Raw genomic sequence first — 19,587 nt, 5'->3', positions numbered from 1 at the left:
TTTATCTTTTTTTAATCTATCGTATGTATCCTTTTTTCATTTATTATAATCCGTTTCGTTGTCTATGTATATATTATATATTATGTTGTATTATGTTGTAGATGGACATAATTAAACACTTGGAATACAATTTGTTGTAATCTATTTTTAATAAAATAGAAATTTATTGGAAGTCAGTTGTTAATTTACTATTAATTCAATTGTAATGTAGTAAATTTTGCGTGTCACTTTCACGCGTTAAAGTGACTCGCATACTTGTTTGATTCTTCCGAAATGTCGCCGTTTTGAAAAAGTAGGTGAAAGAAATCGCGGGACTAAATATTCGCACATTCCATCAGCAGTGTTTGACCAGTGGTTGACATTAATTTTTCCTTGCGAAGAAAGTTCTACAAATATTCGCGGTGACACCTGAAATCGATTCCAGTATGGAAGATTCCACGAATGATTTAAACGCACGAGGTTACTGTTTGAAAATTAATTAACTGATTCAACAACAATGGTCGTTGGTTTCCCGAGACTGTATCTATAGGCATCCTTTGCTCTTTATTTGCGTTTATATTAACCTTTTGCAGTAGGAAATTTTCCACTAGAAATATTCAACTTTTTCCGATAAAACATGGACGACGCTCTTTGAAACATATTGAAATATTTTGTACACGTGTCTTCTTTTGAATATTTACTACATATTATCGTGTTAGAAATTTACATAAATTATACAAAATGTATAACACTTAAACTACATACATTGCAAACGTATGATACTCGCGTGCATCCAGTCGGAATCAGAATAATGATTTTTATATGACGATTCTTATATTATTTCACGTGCAGGACGAATTAAATAAAATTTCATGGAAAATAAACGTGAAGTTAACATTTATCGAACGTAACAGAACCAGCGCACAACTTTATCACGTAATCATCGTTCTCTGACAGCGCGCGTATGAAACAAACAGACCGTGGAATATATTGCAGGCTCCCAGATGAAACGATACGTTCAATATCGATCATAAAATTCGTCTTCACGTGTCATTAGCAACGACCGCAACGGCGCGTGTGGAACACATTTATCCGCTGTGCGTTCGGATAAATCGCCAGGAAAATGAGCTGTTAAGGAAAAAATGGCAAATGATAGAAAGCAGGAAATTTATCGTTTTTACATCGATAGACTTTTTAAATTCATTGATTTATCATCTAGAATATGTCTAAATCGGAGTTTAGTATTAAGAACATAGTTCAATGAAAGTAGGAAGCTGAATTAGGAGAAACTATTTAGAAAAATCAGAAACGATCATTTTAATTACTATGTATTTAATGTTCATGGTAATTATTGTATATTTAATATAAACATTAATTATTATACATTTCATACAAATAATAATTATTATATATAATATATTTAATTTAAATTCAAGATAAATTACATTCTTCCACGCTGTAAGATAAGTTGATAATTCTGTTTTTAACGAAACACAACTTTAAAAACTATACTCATTTTTTTAATAACAAAGCAGGATCTTAAATATTTCACAGAGGCGCGCTATTATGAATACTCCTGGAGCTGATAACTTATAGTAAAAATGACTTACTGAAAGGTCGCATTAAAAATTGCTCGGAACGCAAAGGATTCAATCGAAGCAGTAAATTCATCAAATTACTGTAAAACTGTTTTTAAAGCTCATAGATTTAACTTCATCGTAGAAACGGGACATCTCGATGTTAACATTGACGAGAAACGAGGCTGCCTGGTTCTTGCATCCAATTCGTCGATTGACCTCGAGGATTTAGCGTTCGAATATCAGCAGGAAGGGCCAAGATGTTTCACTGGCGTGCTCGCGAACGAAAGGGGATCACCCGAGGGCACAGGGTTCTTACCTTTCTTTCCTTCCTCGCACGTAACAGTCTCATTGTTTCATTGTGCGTCGCGCGGGGCTTCCTATTTCGAGGCGGATACGAGCTCGCCGCTCCGTAACACTCATTTCTCAGCCTGGTCTCTCCGAGCCGAATGCGTAACGGTCCGTGAATCGATTTTTCACGTGGCGATCGGCGACGAAAAAACACTGCATATCGCTCGCTTGCTGGAACACCGTCGCAACTCATGAAACGTGATTCTCGAGTCATCGCTGTAAATATGTTACGGAGACATCTTACGATCGACGACGAAAATCTTAGTTACTTATCTGTATAATTTAACTGGTAAAGAGCAATTATGTTATTGTTGATCTGTGCGACACTATGGTATATATAGAATCTCCTTTTAAAAATGAAATGAGTAAAAGTGGATGCTACTTTTTATGTCCATACGTTATATTTATGTAATAATACCTATTTAAAATAGTTTAAAATTATTTGCGACTTTGTTCCAGTAAGGGAGCGATACATGTACGAATACTTCGTGTTTAAAATATTTTATGGCCACACACACGGAAACGAAATGTATTAGATTATTCCATTCATGATGCGGGTTCTCTTTCGTAAAAATAGAAAGTAATGAGTACGCAGCGAGGTTTATGTGTTTACAGTAGGCATACCTTTAGAAATAACAGTTTTAGTGGGACAGAAGTGTTCGACAGATAGATTGTAAATAATATTTTTTAATTTATCATAAAATCATTGGAAGACTTTGTTTACTCAGTAAATTGCATGATTAATATAATTTTATTAAGATTCACTAATTTTACGGAGATACCGTGAGGAGTTTCCAACTAACGTGGATAGAGATATATTTCTATTCGACATTCCACGTTAGGTTATAAAAGAGAAAAAGCTACCAGTAATGCATCATTACGAACTAAATTAAATTTCAATTTACAGAGTGTAAATAATATATTCCATCTACATCCCCCGAACAAAAGTATTTCAGTCTTCAGAATGAAAGCACTCCTTCCTTTTATAAACAACAATAACTCGCACTTTTTCGAGATTTCGTAGCATAACCTCGTCGTGTAACGAGAAATAAAATTAATGGTAATTTAAATTACGCATTTAACTCTCATAACTCATGAGTCACTTATCGTCTTCATAAAGGCCATTTTTCTCTGCTGGCAATTGGATGATCGCATAAACGTGCACAACAGTATTTCAGTCGTAAAAATCGTCGATATCAGATTAAGATCGAGAGTCATGCAAACCGGAAACGCAATTAAACTCCCGATCCCAACGATAGGCGAAAAGAAAAACCAGTTACACGTTATCACCGTCGGGCTGGCAATTATCGATAGTTTCCGGATCGTTGGCGGTTAGAGGGCACTTTGAGTCGAGGAACCGTTAGAGAGGCTGAAAACGGCTGAATCGTGGCGCAGACTGCTTCGGAACCATTAGATTTATGTTTCGATGTTTCTTGCGTCTGTGGTCCATGACCCACTTGATCGTTCGCTGTAATTAGTCTTTTTCGAAAGGAGCGGTGAACGTGCTCAGCCGCGTCGGAATAGCCGTAACGAAAATCAATATTCTACGAGGGTAATCATTTCCAGGGAAAACTGTGATTTCCTACCAGCAGATTCGTAAACTAGAATTATCTCCCATCTTGGTGAATCTTCATTTACAATACCGTAAGTTTACGCAGGGGTCTTAGCAGTTGATGCACAAACGTGACTGTAAGAGAGCTAAGTGTATATCATTCCTAATAACGCCGGAAACAGGAATATTACTTTAAACAAATGCTTATTTAAATAAAGTACATTTTTTCCACCTATTCTCGTACATTCCTCGTTCTTAAACGCCATTATTATCTATAGAAAATGAAACAGGAATATTACTATAAGCGAATACTTATTTAAATAAAATACACTTCTCTTACCTATTTCGGTATGTTCAATTCGTAAATCATTATATCAGAGTTGTAAAGGATATCTCAAACTGTATTCAATAAATCTGCGTATCGTTCCATTATTTTATGAGAGAAACTGGAATATTATTTATACCTTACAGAAAAAGTGGGTTAGTAAACGCCGAATGTATTTTAGTTTCAAAGAAAGTCTTCGTTCTTTAATCATCTTCAATCCAAAATACTGTTCAAGGCTTAAGAGTTACAACGAAAACGCTGGTAATACAAAAAAGCAGCTCAAACTCGTTACACAAAGAATCCCTTTCTAATATCACTACATTCTTCACAGGAAAAAATTGGTTTAATCAAAATTCCTCCGTGATTTCGAGGCTCGATAACGAACGTTCATCAGTGATCCCATCAATTCTTTTCCTGTCTTCTTCGATTGGTTCGAGCGGAGATTTCGATCGACGACAGGTGTATCGGTCGCGTCCTTGGTTGGCCCATCGTAATTTCCACGGTCTCTTTCAGTTCCATCGCATTCAAGAAACAGCGGGTCTCGCAGAACAATGGCCGACAGCCGATTCGATCTTGAACGGCGATCGATCGCAAAGGAGGAGCCCGTTAATCATCGTTCGCTATTCATCCTGTGCACGATGCTTCCTGCGGGCCCCCGCGAGCCACGGGCGAATCCTCGCGGGGAATTAGAAAGTGAGTCGACGATATTTGGGTCACCCGAGGCCGGTTCGCGATTAATTGTTACTCGATCGTGCGCGGGGAGCCTCGGGTCAGCTTACCAGCCGGCTCGGTTCTAACGTGTTACGGTATCGGTTACTCGTTTAGCGATAAATTTTGATTAACCGATACGGGGTTCCGTGTTCGCTTCCACTTAATTTTATTATCGATCAGCCTGGAACACCGGATTTTCCGAACTAATCTATTCACGATCGATCCACGCGATCTAGTTTATTAGGCGGCTTTTTACTAGTCGGGGGTTTGTTGTTTGTGTTGCTAGAAAGTTGGAATACTGGTGAAGATGAAAGTGTAAAAGTTGATTCGCTGGCGATGAAGAATCAGCTATCGCTAACTGATTCAGTCACAGAAAGCTATAGAGCAGATTTTAACGAAACGTATTCACGTGTGAATAAATGATACGTGTATGAAAGGAAAAGTCGCAGATGTATTTTATTGTCTTTTGAATAGAAAATGTTAAATAAACCTAATCGATAGGTTACAGATACAAATTTTACAATATATTTAATGACAAAACTTTAGAATTTATAGTAGGTATTTATAAAGGGCTAATAGACTCTCTGTAAAAATTGTACTCGTCATCTGTGCTATCTGCAACCGTGTGTTACTGTTAGTGTTCGTTCGCTGAAACAGTATATATGTTGTTATTAAGTGTAACATTCAAATATGTTAGTGAAATGAATATTTCAGTAAGAGCAACACGTATAGACATTAAAAATGAAGGTCTTTTTCTAATTATCAGAGGACAATTTTTTTCAGAGTTCATTACCTGTTTCGATGCAACTGAACTTTCATCAATTTAAATACTAAGAAACGTGTCATCCGGTTTAAACGGTTCTGCAAGTTACGTTTAAGATTTCTCAATATTCATGCATCATTTTCCCAAGGTTTCCCATAGTCTCACAATAAAGCAAACTCTGACTTACTCCACCGTAAAGAAGGAAAATTGCTTTATAATTCTAAATGATAATTACCAGAAAAAGTGGCGCACGGAAAAGGGGCAGCTGTAAATCTACTGTAATATGCATATTTATAGGAACAGTCTTCTATCGGTCGCAAGCGAAATAACAACTCGCCGTTAGTCGTTAATTAGTCGTTATTCGATTCAGGCCACCGTCGCGTCCGGACCTATCGCCATCAACCGAAGGCGAGGTTCGCGCGTCCGCGATGAAAGTGTATAGATCTCACTTGGCACGCGGAGAGGAAAATACTTTCACATTCGTGTCATTCGACAATCGCCGATTTATCGTGGACGTCACGGTCGGATTTTCCATTGACTTAGATTCGACTCCTTTCTCGACACACTCCTGCCAAGCCCCCATAACTTCCAAACGAAACGTCGAACCCGTTTCCCGATTGGTCTCGACTCGAACTCGGTGGCTGTTGGAAACGCGTTTACGAGTCAGTTTCACGGTGTATTAATCCGTGCTTGCACGGTATTTACAATTCATTGTCTGCGCTCGCTAATAAAGCTTCAACAGTTCCCGAACACTTTCACGAAAATAATGTCTACCGCGAATGTAGCAACGCGAGGGACTGCCACGAGGAACTCTAGCATTTTATGCGTCAGTTATCCTTTTATTAACACTAGTCAATCCTTATAAAAATTGTAACAGTAGTATTTCTATTTATCACAGTATCCAAGTGAAGCTATTCACTTCTAAAATCATTGGGGATATTTAACGCTTTTGAGACATCGATAATTAACCTGGGAACTGAAACTCGTATTGACGGGTGTGGTAGTTTCAGTGTTGAAGATAAAAAGAGAACAATTATTAATTACTTGTCGTCGGAGTTCGTACGGTACACTATTATCTAATTATGTACGCTATCGAACATTTTCATTCGACGTTAGTTATCTTAGAAATTATAATTGTTTTCAGGCGATTTGAAAGCTTCGTTCATCAGTGACCGTGACAATCAATGTGTTCTTGCGCTATTTCTTTTACAACTACCTTCTGCAGAATTATTTCTTTGTTTATAATCCATTAGGAGAAGAAAGAAATTCTATCCTCATTCTATATCCATGTTTATTCTAAAGCACTACGATTGGTAATAGAGAAATAATATTTAATTTAGACTCGAAAGTATTCAGTGACATTTATACAATATTTATAAAATATTTGTTTCGATATGCTGAAACCAGCCCCAAAATGTTTCCCGTTTATTCTCGGACATGCTGTATTTGTGAAATTTTATTCGAATCTTTCGTCGTGCGTCTGACACGATATTGTGGGGTAAGGGGTTAAATCAACGCCGTTTGATTTACGTTCGCTGTCGGCGCCATTGTCAGGCGCAACCGATTTTCATAGAGTATAACACTTTCATACACGGGGAAAGTAACGTTTCCGTGTTCGCCTGGCACATTATAGGTCGTGAATATTTATGCGTCTGATTATCTTTATTAACACAGGTGGATAAACGTGGCACCTGAATGCAGGAAATGCGGCTCGTTCCACTTTTGTCTCGGATCGGAGGATTACCAGGCGGGCAAACGCGCGTAACCACGGTGAAGATTCTACCTTTATTGACTCGTGAACATAAACGTTCGTTCGCGATGAGTGAGCTAGAGTTTATGAACATATGCTAAAAGCGACTAACATTGTTTGCAAGCAGCTTCCATTTGAATTTTTGTTCTGTAAATAGGTCTATTACGATGAAGATTTGTTGCTCGGATAATGAAACTGAAAGGGTTAAGCGGTGTTCTACAGACTTGGAATATCTTGGTTTAGTCTTCTTGTACTACCAGCTGGAAAGTGAATTAATACGCAGGCTAATAGACAGTGTGTGATATTAGAAAATGTAATGAGGCACGGGAGCTCCGAAATATTCCATGAACGCTTCTCAACACTATCTAAATGAGATCGATACATTTGATTATAAAACTTAAAGTATCATAAACTTTTAATTGATTATTATTTTCAATGAAATATATCAGCGGAAAGATACATACGTCTCTCGGTCTTTATAGAAATTGAAACTTTTAAGAATATAATTAGAAAGATAGAAATAAGGTAGATGGTTTCGCCTGACAATCGTTATAAGAACCTTTCGCGTATTAACACTAGAACAACAGAGCGTTTAACACTATCAATATGTAATCCTTATAAAAATTCTAACAATAGATCCTTTACAATTCCTTTGTATGTTGTTAACAACAGCATGGAAGTGAAACTACTTTTTAAATCGTTTCAGATACTTAACGCTTTCAATATATTCAATAATTGCGAAACAAGAGGAAAAACCGTCATTTTTGCAGGTGTAGTTGGTTTAGTGTTAGCTATTATATTTCACATATTTCATCATTTACACACTCATGCGTCTATCGTAAATCTTTCTTCGCGAACTCATCGTTCCGGTTTCACCTCGCTAATATTGAATCAACGTTGACGCTAAAACTACCAGACGGCTCAGGACGACCAATTCCTGATTTCTTCATTTCGCAATTATTAAAAAGATGACAGATGTTTCTCGGAGAAATGATCGCAGAAATTGATTTAACGATACGCAAATTGAATTCTAAATCAATTAAAGTCCCGACGGATGCGCTCTTGAAGTTTCTATAGAGGAATCTCAAAAAGCCCATTTAACTGCTCGGTAGTTTTAGCGTTAATTCGAAGAGGAAACGCTCAGCCTTCTCTCACGTTGTCCCAATAAATAGGCCGAGCGCATTCAGGTCGAGCGGCGTTCGCGATGACGCAAACCGTCGCTCGCCGGAGAGATGCAAGAAGTGGTTGTTGCACAGCCGAAAGAGCCGCGTATCCGTCTGTCTGTCCGTTTGCCTGGCTCCCTGACATGGTGTTGGTCACGTGCGTCCGACGGATCACGTGGCACCGGTCATGCTCCGTGAACAAGTCCTTATCGGCCGTGGTTCTCAGCGTCCGTTTATCAGTTGACGCTTTGACGCCGCCGACGCGGTTCGTTTTAATGCGATCGATAACCAAAATATCCATTTAGATATCGAACATCCGATGGCACACCGGTTGCGACTCTGACGGAGATGTTAAAAATTGGAGAACAGGTACTATAAAATATGAAATTGAGTATCTGACCGCATTAACCTGTAACGGTCACCATTTTTGCGTGGGATGGCTCGTGTAAGTCTCGTAGTTCCTGTACACCGGATTGCTGATAGAATATAATTGATCGTACAATGGTAATTTTTACGGTGGGCCATATGTACAGAGCAGACCACGTTTGACGAATGATGAAAAGGAAATTATAAAAATTAAATACGTTAACTCGTTGTATATAAAATGAAGGGGACTAAAGCGAATTAATTTATGATTAAAAGTATAATATTCCATGCAATCGAATATACGGTTCGATTAAATTGTTAAATTACCCTTCTCCGTATTGAAGTGAATGAAATCGCTGAGAGTAATTAAAGGACTTTCTGAGTAGTTGATTTGAAAGTAGTAGAACAAGCTGTGTCGAGTTATAAATTGCAATTGAGATCTATGTGCAATATGAGTGGATGCTAATTCTGATTGCATGTATTGAAGAAAATTAATATTGAAGATGTTATCGGACGTGGTAGGTTGTTATTTTTATAACAATTTTTTAATCTTAAAAAGATTGAAATCCTAAAGAGATTAAATTATTGGAAACATTTGTAGTGTGTATTCTTGGATCTATAACCCTATCTGCACAAGTAGTTCATTTGAAAACTTTCTCGCGATCGAGTTGTCTGTTAACGGAGTAGTTTGGATTCACCAATAAGTAATTAATATATTTAGTGCGGTTGGTGAAAAATGAATAGGCGAATAACACAAACAGACGGCACAGAACTGCGTGGTTCCGATCGAATCGCATAGGCGCGAGAATTTCCTGCCACTGGCTTTCTCTAATTTGCAACAGTACCAGGAAGACGTTCCTCATTTTCCACGGAAGCGGTATAAACTGTGTTCCTGCGCCCTCTTTCAATTAGAATATCCTACCGGTTAATTCAAAGAAATCGCAGTTTCCACGAGCGAACGCTTGATTCTCGAGCGAATAAATCGTAAATTATACTTGCGAGGGCCGGTGGTTACGTACAATGAGGTGAAATCACGAAAACGTGATATAAAATATAGGATTTTACTTTTTCTGTACATTAATCTTTAGTTACTGACCCTTTCATTAAACAGACAATTAATTTTAGTAATACTATCCAGTTATAATATAGCTATAATCTCGTGATTATTCTTCTATAATAGAAGGTTCTTATTATCTTAGAAGATCTCTTCGCTTTTTAGAACGTTCCCGAGATTTTTCTTTATTGCAGAGTAATTTTAATCATTTCAACCCCTTCAGACTTGACGCACATGTACACTGTTTTACTACCTTAATATTTGAGAAAATATTAAAACTGTGACAGGCAACCATGTATGAACATTTGCTTCGAGTCTATTCACCAGAAAAGTAACTAGCATTATTTTATTTGAAAAATCTCGTTACTGATGGTGCGTTGAATGACAATCCATTGCTGTTAACATACGTGAACATAATTTTGTACAAAAATCAGATCTGAAGGGGTTAACACTAGAGAATTACCAAAATGAACAAGAATCACCTGTTTCTGGTCTCTTCTTTCACAATTATTGAAAGGGCGAATATATTGATTTCGATAAACACAAACTAGGATACAAGAGAATTGAAATCTCCATAATTATATTTCCATAAATCGCACAAGAAACTACGAAGCCGGCAATTTCACTGCTCGGCAGTTGTAGTGTTAAATTAATTTCTGACTTTTAATCAGTCATGATTTATCTGAAAGGCGCTGTCGCCGCTTTTAAGGTCAAAGCGTGACAGCAGGATTGGCCAGGGTCGTTCTCCCCTCTCGCCTCGTGACCGCGTCCCGTCGATCCCAGATACTTACTTTCAAAATTATCATACGAGCGTGGTGTTATGTCACTTCGAACGCGGCGACGACTGAAATCTCGCTTGAGAAATGAGAAGCTCGCGTTTGTATCGTGGCGGGCACGTGCCACTGTTCGTGAGTTTTTGCGTGAACTTGCGCGTGGATGCAGTTAATGATGAATTATTAGCGAAAAAGGAAACGCGAAAAAGTTTTATGTAAATGTTTACCTCATGCGAACTTCCTCACGAGTAATTCAAGTTTTTGCGGTGGAAATCCAGTTCGCGTAAATCAATTTATTACGTTGCCCGGAAATAAATCGCGGTTCTTACGGATGATAATTAAAGCTCTATAAATTCGTTTAAAATAAATTTATCTAGTAATAATGAACGAAGTTAGTATTTATGGTACACTGACTCTGAGTAATCGTCTTCTCGAAACCGTAATTTATTTCTGGTCAACATAATAATTTATCGTCTGTAATTTGTTGTGCACTACCTTGAGTTATTATTTTTATAATTACTGTTACTTATATGGGAACCTTTTCCTTTCGTTCTTTTACATTTTTCGTTAAGAGGACTGGTATAAAAAGGAATACCGGTGACATTAAAGTTCCGAGGGATACAAATGTTTCTTATTCTTTATTTAAGGTTAATTTTTATAATTTTTCTTGGGATTAAAAGTCTTTGAAAATCTATTACAAGAGCTTTAAAATAGAAGTTCTTTGGGTTTTTATTTTGATTTAGATATGTTAATGTTTAAACATTGATTTAAAATTATCTTCTCCGCCATATTTGTTTATTTGTGTTGCTAGATTACTTCGTCCTTTCTATTCTAGCTTTTATTCTATTCTCTTAACTGCTGTTACTATTGTACTTTCTATTTTAGTTGTTATTGTTTTAACTCTGATTTAATTTTCAACATCCAATCAATCGGAAAGTTCTGAAAGCAGTGCCCGAGGATACGCAGTCTGACAAGCAAGAAAACTTTATAAATGCGAAGGTAGTTGATTGATGAATGCTTTATGATTATAGCATGCTCTGTTTATGCCTCAGGTAAAATTTGCTCCACTGCTAATTTTGTGGTTTGTAACGTTGTGCAATCTATTACACTCTCACCGAGAAATTTGCGTGCAATCGATATTGAGAATCATCATATAAAAATGAGAAACAAGTTGTGTTATACCTATTATTATAAAAGTGCATCACACAACATTTAACATCTACTTCTGCAACGCGTCAGGATTCGTATAATTTGAATAACTTAACTAACAAGAGACTAACATGCAGTTTCTTTTAGTACTTCAGACTCCGATGCATAATTCAGTTAAAAGAATTCCACGTGAGAATGAAAGAAATATTAGAAGTTCAAAACAGTTTTATCCGCAAGGAGTTAATAGAAAATTGTCGACCGTTAAAGCTTCATAGGTTACTGATTGTGAATCATTCGAAATGCAAAAGCCGATTGATAGGCTTGCGGTAGATAAACTGTTAAGATACGAATAATTGCGAAATCAGAGCACCGAAACCGGCCATTTTGTCGGGCGTGGTAGTTCCAGCGTAAAACGGAGTCCGTGGTGAACAAAAGGTTAAGAACCACTGATCTAGACCACTGTGCTGCCGGTTTGATTTCCGACTATCTCCGCTCGTCGACCGCGACCACGCTCCGCGATAATTACTCGAGTGAATCCGAGTCAGCGTCCTATCGGGATTAAAGAAAAAAAGTCCCCTCGGGTGGCGAAGTAAAAGGCAGTTGCGGACACGGGGAGCGACTTTCAACGGTATTGCTCGCCACTCCACTTCGCACGCAAGCGCGGCTTCAATGGGTCCTTGTTCCAGCTTCTCCACCCGAGCGTTTGATAACGTATCGTCTTGATCACGCGGCTGTGATTGATCGCGACGTGCTACACGCTCGCCTGACCAATATGCCGCGATTGAACCTTCGCTTATCCGGCGACGCGTTTCACGGGCCACGCGGGCAACATTAATTCTATATTTCCAGATAACGAGTAAAATAAATGGTGGGCGGCCTCTGGTGCGTTTTAAAGACTCCTATCTAGGAAAATAAATCGTGGATTATTCGGCGCGATTATAAATGGAAATTTGAAGGTTATGTTCCTCGCACCTTGATCCCGGCGGTGATAGTGTTGCTCGTCATGCATTGAAATCACCGCGGCGATGTTACTGTTATGTGCATTCGTGACTTCTTTTGCCGGGAAATTGCGGTTTCCATTCAGCAACTGTAATTTCTTGTTATCTGTTGCAGTTTGGCGTGTAATGACGTTCGGAATATTTGAATGATAATGGTATTTAAATAATAATCAGAGGATGTTTGCATTCTAATGGAAAATTCAGGTGGAATTGAACAGGGAGAAGGAATATTCATTTTATATAAGTATTCGTATAATTTTTTAACACTTTACATAATATTCTGTTCGCATTAATTATTCTTGTCGAATTAACATTGGATTAAAGGAGAAGCGAAAACTTGGAGAAACAGAATTATTTTGAAAGAATAATTTTCTTTTATATTTAACAACTCATTTGTTAGTTTGAGACTTACGATTAGAATGATTTCTTTATCAGGCGTTGAAATCACTAGCGCAATCCTTGTATTCTTGGAGAATGATTTTATTTCAGTTTAAAGTAAATGCACTTTTCATGTTCCTTTTTATTCGGACTATCCAAGACTGCTTTTATAACTGGTTTCTTCCTTGGGTTCCCAAGATTTGAATATATACATCAGGTTGTGTAACAAGTAATTTCCGCCACAGTTAGTGCAAGTTTATTCTAATACTAATTTAATAATCGCGGCAATAAAGGTACTCAAGTGTAACAAAAATTAAATTGCATAAAGACCAAAAACATGTTACGAAATAATGTTGATTATAAAGACTGTTGCATCGTCATTTTAACATAGAAAAATGATACTCGTGGAAACAAAACTGTAGTCAGTAATTTATAAGACTACGAATAAAGAACAGTTTCATAATCATAAGAAGATTATGTTCTATAAAATACAAACAGAAGCTCTACAGTCTCAACAATTAAAGAACCCCAGAGAAATTTTCTTACGTCGGTAAATACATTTGAATTAGAAATATTCCAAACAATTACACAAAAATTATTAGTTTTATTCTTTTAAATATCACTACCCTCGCATACAATAAATATTGTAAATTTCAATAATATTACGAATTAACTGTTTTCCTTATTTATATTTTCTGATATTAAGATTACAGTTTACAGAAATAACATGAATTTATTTAAATGTTAAACAAAAATTCACGAACAACCGAGAATTCATTCGTTTTTCATGTTTGAACCGCGAGCAACGTGAAATCTTGTGCATCCAATACGCGCAGTAGGTTCGAGGGAGAAAGTGTTCGATCGTGGGAACCGGTAACAGTGGTATCAACACAGGACAACGTTCGTTTCGCGGAGAATCGATTCGAACGTGGTTTAACCACCGATTCTGAATTTCCTCCGGAATACGCCAATGTGCGAGGCGAAACATTAATTACTAACAAGCATCTGGTGATTTATGGAAACGCAGCGTTGTCCGTAACTCGTGCGACACCTCCTACTTATCCTATGTGTTAAGAGCGATCGTTCGGTCGATCCATTATAGTTAATCGGTTACTTGAACCGACTCTAATCGATTCAAATCGAATAATTGCAATACGAACGGAAATCAAACCAGTTACGAACGTATAACTGTTTCAAAAGATCAATTCTCTCTTTACGGTTTTCAAGAGATCGATGTTTCACGAACATTATAAAATAAATTCGGCGTCGAAATTCGCTAGATTCGCGAATTTTTCTCAAATTCACCTTTCTGTTCACGAGGAACCTGGAAACCTGGATGGTTTTCCATCTGTATAACTGGAACATTGAACATTGAATTTAAATGGAGTTTCATTTATCAACGAAGATAATTATCACGTAAATAAGTCGAAAGGATGATCGAAATTAATTAGTTGAACCGTAAACAGATTTGCTTAGACTATATTTGGCAAGAACTTAATCGAGCACGCTTCTTTAACCCATTCGCTGCCATCATTCATTTCAATAGCAGCCTCCACGGTTAGATACTTTATTACATGAAATATATCGTCTTTACGAAATACAAATAATACTCAAAAAAAGAAACTTGCTCGACTTCCTGCACATTGAGCCGTGCGTTGCAACATTGGATATAAACACACGTAAATGTAATTTGATCCTCTTTGTGCAGAATATGAAATATTGATCGTCACAAATACGTGACGCTGCCAGCGAACGTATTAAAGAGAGGTTGTTAATAATTTCAATTTATATATTCTACGATAATTTCCTCACGTTCTATTGAATAATCCTGGAACCATTGTAAATTGCCAACCCCGGTAATTACCTACTGAGAATGTTATTGTGGAATGATACAAATATCGAAATTTATTGGCCATTTATCTACAATTTCCTGGACGAGAGACTGTGCACCGACGTTTCCCCTGGTGAGGCAATTTCCTCGCGATTCAAAGCGTAATAATAATTTTCCTGTGGTGTAATCGTGATAATCGTTGCGCCGGTAATAATCCGTAATGGCTCATTGCCATTCGCGAAAATGATATATACGCGCTGATTCTAGACGCCACGGTGATTTGTGCGAACGAAATTCTGTGGTATCGATTCGTTTGACGGCCGCGGTTCCGGGGAACCTGTTAGCGGACGATAAAATACGGGAGAATCGCAAACAGTGGCGGAGAAAATGACGATTTGGAAAATTGTCCAAGAAGAATGTAGAAAATTGTTTAATTGCTGGAATTAGCGACGTAACTGGGGCGAATAATTATGGGTGCTACATTGTCAGTGATTCAGGAGGCGTGGAAGAATTGTAGACAGCTCTCGTGTTGCATTTGGCGACGATAAAGCGGAATAGAATTCGTTGAAAATTCTACCAACATTCTCAAAGTAACCAATATTTCAAACTTTCAATAAATATTAAAATAAATCTAAAAATCTGGTTTTCTTTCCTCCTCCATTTAAAATCTTTAAAGTTCTGAGTAACATTTTATCAGCCCATACAGAATAGTTGTTTAAAAATTGTTTTCACCATCTATTTTCGTTGTTGTAACAATGAAGCACAATTGTTACTGTTTTTATGCACTACTTTAATCGACCTCGCATCAAGCATTAATGTTACACAATTTATTTCCATTTACAAATTAACGTTTCAACATTTACTCTTAATTCACGCATTAACGTCGTATTATTTATTTTAACTTACAAATGACTGCCAATTTCTTCGTTTCAACTTACAAATTTTATATTTCGACCAGCGAAATTCTCGATGCACCAAGGTAGTAGAAGGATAGTTGAAAATCTAGTTTCGATTTGTCCACGTTACCATTACGTAAGCAAGACCAGCTTGACCTTTTCCACCACGAGCGTCAGGAACCTGAAGCTTAACGCTTGAATTATCCCTGTCCAGTGCGACGCGATTATACCATGCGTCATGGCGTCGACTTCGCGTGGAAAACGCGTGTATGTAGGTCCTATTCGATGTGTCAACCCTTCATCGAGGACTCCACCCTCGGATCGTTAAATATGGCCAGCGCCGAGGATCCGCGCACTGTTGCGAGAGAACCATTGAGCAAGTGAGAGTAATCATCATCAATCCCAGACTTACCTGTTAGCACATGACGACGCCTCGAAGAAGGCTTACATTCCACCGGCGACTGGCTAACGCTATTAAGGCGCGATTTTCCTGTAATAGTAATGAAATTAAAGATTGTCCAATACTGTTTTTTTAGAAAATCATTAACTATACAAAATCACGCTTTCACAGATGTCAAGCTACATCTCGTGGTATACAAAAAATTGTCCTTATTCATCTTCGTTTCATTTTAATCTGATAATTTATGTAATTATTACCTTCTTTGACAATATAATCAATAACATGCAGCTCTTGTTATAGTTAACGCAATATATGTCATTATGTATTTTATTATATATACTATTATATATTTTAATAGAATATTAACAGGATATTTAAATGGTATGTTTATAATTTTATAGTTTTATCATTTCTATTATTTTATAGTTTTGATATATTACACTATTGGCATGTAGCAAAAAGAGAAATCAATTTCTTTCACTTGTTACATAAGAGTCCCATCTTAAGGCAATTACTCTACTAGTCGTTGCCAAGGTACTCTTACAGCGGTTCATAAATTCAGTTCACGTTGCACACGATAAACACGATGATTCGAGGAAATATCGGAGGATCTAATGTCCCGAGATTGAAACAAACTGAAAATGTCAAACTATTACAGATTCGTGAATCTATCCCGAAAAGCATAAAGCAGGATCGTATACGTGAAACCAGTAATTACGCCAATTATAAACTTCATCGAAATCATAATGACGGTTATACGGTACCTCGATTATCGCAGTAAAATGCGAATTACCTGGAGCGTTCGTGCAACTTGAATTAACGCTGTGCACTTTTATGTACTTTTTACCTACTTTAGTGAATTTTATACTTAACTTTATATATCTCTTTTGATTAAATTTGTAGAACAATTTCGCATGAATATATTAATATTTACTTTTCAGTTCACTGTATATTGAATTTCGCACGTGATGATAAATACTCGTTAATTGAATGAATGAACATACGAACGACGGTGATAGGATAAAATAAAAAAGCGTGCTGAAATAAATAATGTACACGGTAAAATAAACTTGAAGTTGCTGAAAATGGATTTGACGATCGGATAAGGTACAGACTTTTATTGAATCGGCTTTGACTTCAACTTCGCCCACGACGGAAAGTGAGAATCTGTGTTTTGCAGCGATCGCCAACTAGGTTAACTCGCCGGGAAGATTGTTAAAACTTGCGACACGTTTTCCTCAGGGTCAGCGTGTCGGCGACTCGCCCTCGAAGCGGACACCCACAGTATGCACGGTCACGTTTCACGCTACCTGTTGGAGAATCTTATCCTTCTCGAAGAATTGAATGGATCTGGAATTTTACGGCGTTATGTGGAACAAAACAATTGAAACGTAAACATACTGTAGACGCGGAACGATAAATCATGATAAATAATGCATCACTTAAATCATTCGCGTATAAGATTCACGAATACTTATACGAAAGAATACAAAAACATATCGCGAAACAGCAATCAAGTGTAATTTATATTAACGGAGAATAACGATAAAAAGGGAATTAGAATGTTTAGAAACATTCCTCGATATCTCAATTATCCAATTATCTCAAAGAAACCAGTTCACTCGTTCATTAAAAATCGTCTACAGTTATTAAAATCAACAATAGCCGACCGTCAAAGTAATTATTAAAATTAACGATGATCGACCGTAAAAGAAATGATTAGAATTACAATTACCATATAACATAAACATCGAATCGAATTTCATAATGAAAGTAATACCCGTTTTCCTTAGATGCGTTCGTGCAATCTCATAGTCAATTAGGAAATTAACATATCGCTCCCTCGTATAAACCCATAAACTCCGTAAACGTCACGATCGAATTACTTCGCTTCGCTGTGGAAATTTCAGTTACTTTCGAGTTACGTTATTGCGTAACCGAGAGACAGCATTCTTGAGAATCGCGTGTTACGAGGAGTCAGTGAAACCGTCCCGAATTTACATCTCATTGTTGCCGATTCTTTTTTTTTGTCCGCCGAAACGCGGAAGGGAAAGAGTGACGTGCCGGGCGTCCATCGTCGGGGGATTTCGCTCGAAGCGAATCTATTAAGACCGTCGTAACTTTTCCATTGCGCCGCGTTTATTGGCCGACGGTCGATCTCGGAGGAATCTCGTTGCGCGAGAGGAATGCGTGACTGCATAAACGGGCCTGGAGAACGATTACCGAGAAACGACGGTCGTTCCCGCGAAAGAAATCGGCGTGTCTGGTACGGCCGATATGAATGGGCGAATTTTTATTGCGAAACCGACGCGCCGGGATCCCCGCGGGATTTCCTTTTTCATATTTCGCTCGGGAGAAAAAGGAGATCAAGGCGACGCGTGCGCAACCACACAACCGCATATTTCAGTCCCTTCATCGACGCACGCTTAGAAACTGCTTGAAATTCCCGCGAGTGTTGCGGCTGAATATTAATTTTGAATTTGCTCGCTGTCTAAGGTAAATCGAACTGCTCGGGAACGTTTTGCGCCCGCTAATTATTGGAAAACGTTATCGAGGCTCGCCTGGAGTGGTAGATACTCACTAGGTTAATAGATAAGTTAATTACTTCATTAGTGAGCTAATATTCATTAGGAGGTAGTAGTACATCCGCTACCAACGTCGCGTACTTCTCATGTACGTATCGTGTCATAATTTTGTATTTTGTGCGAGAGGAGCACGTATAGAGATGAACTTATATGTGTTATTCTATAACCGCTCAGACGACTGAGGAACAGTGAATATAGATATAGTGAAAGTTACCATGTCAAAAAGTTTCGAGGAAACCGACTTTCAAGTTTCCATAATCTCGTTAAAATTTCAGATCTTGATGAATATTTTGAGGACTTATCTCTGAAGCATCAAACACGAAGAGAAAGTAAAATAGTGTCGGTTATCGTATTACAACGATATTCTTGTAGACGTTGCCATTTACATACGATTGCAAGTCAACTTATATTATCAAATCTGAATTCGTTCTGATAGTTATTATTCAACGAAAAATTTATGTGGTTTCCTAAGTATTTGGAATTCTCTGTATTACTGAAGTTGCTCTAATTTAATTAACAGATTGTAGTCTATCCTTTGTTTTGCAATAAATTATAAGAAGCTTCGGAATAAAACGTAGAATTTTTCAAGCGTTTTGCACGAAGTCGCGGTTTCCCGCGAAGAAACAGGATCGTCGGCCGCCATTGTTGTCGATCATTGAGTAACAGTATGGCCCCCTTGGCAGCGACGGTAAAACGGCACCCGTTGGCCTCAGGCCAGGCTGTCGGAGAAAGAAGGGCGACACGAAGTCGACCAGCTGACCCAATGCACCTGGAAGAGGATGACCTCGAACCGGGAGAGTACGTCGGTCTCGATTGATCGAATACCGAGAAACGGCCACCGTCGGGATCCGTGTCTAGCCGCTGTCAAATTGACAGTATTAAATGGCCAATGACTCGAATACCGATACGTCTGGAATTATTATCGTCCATAATACTTTCTACTGATTATAAAATCAGAATTCACCTGGGATCAAATATCTTCCAAA

General features: G+C 37.7%; 1 protein-coding gene and 1 long non-coding RNA gene across 2 annotated transcripts in view; both read left to right on the top strand.

Moving 5' to 3' along the window:
• LOC143174904 (uncharacterized) overlaps nt 1–19,587 on the top strand; it is a 98,577-nt gene that overhangs the window by 66,682 nt on the left and 12,308 nt on the right. The gene's annotated exons all lie outside the window — the stretch shown is intronic.
• On the top strand, nt 15,983–17,296 carry LOC143174926 (uncharacterized). The gene is made up of 3 exons (XR_012999433.1): nt 15,983–16,108; nt 16,958–17,123; nt 17,197–17,296. It is a non-coding gene; the product is annotated as an uncharacterized LOC143174926 (long non-coding RNA).

The sequence above is a fragment of the Nomia melanderi genome, chromosome 9 (assembly GCF_051020985.1).
Source record: "Nomia melanderi isolate GNS246 chromosome 9, iyNomMela1, whole genome shotgun sequence".
Classification (NCBI taxonomy): domain Eukaryota; kingdom Metazoa; phylum Arthropoda; class Insecta; order Hymenoptera; family Halictidae; genus Nomia; species Nomia melanderi.
The sequence above is the reverse complement of the archived record's forward strand: the minus strand, read 5'-3'. Positions and strand labels throughout refer to the sequence as shown.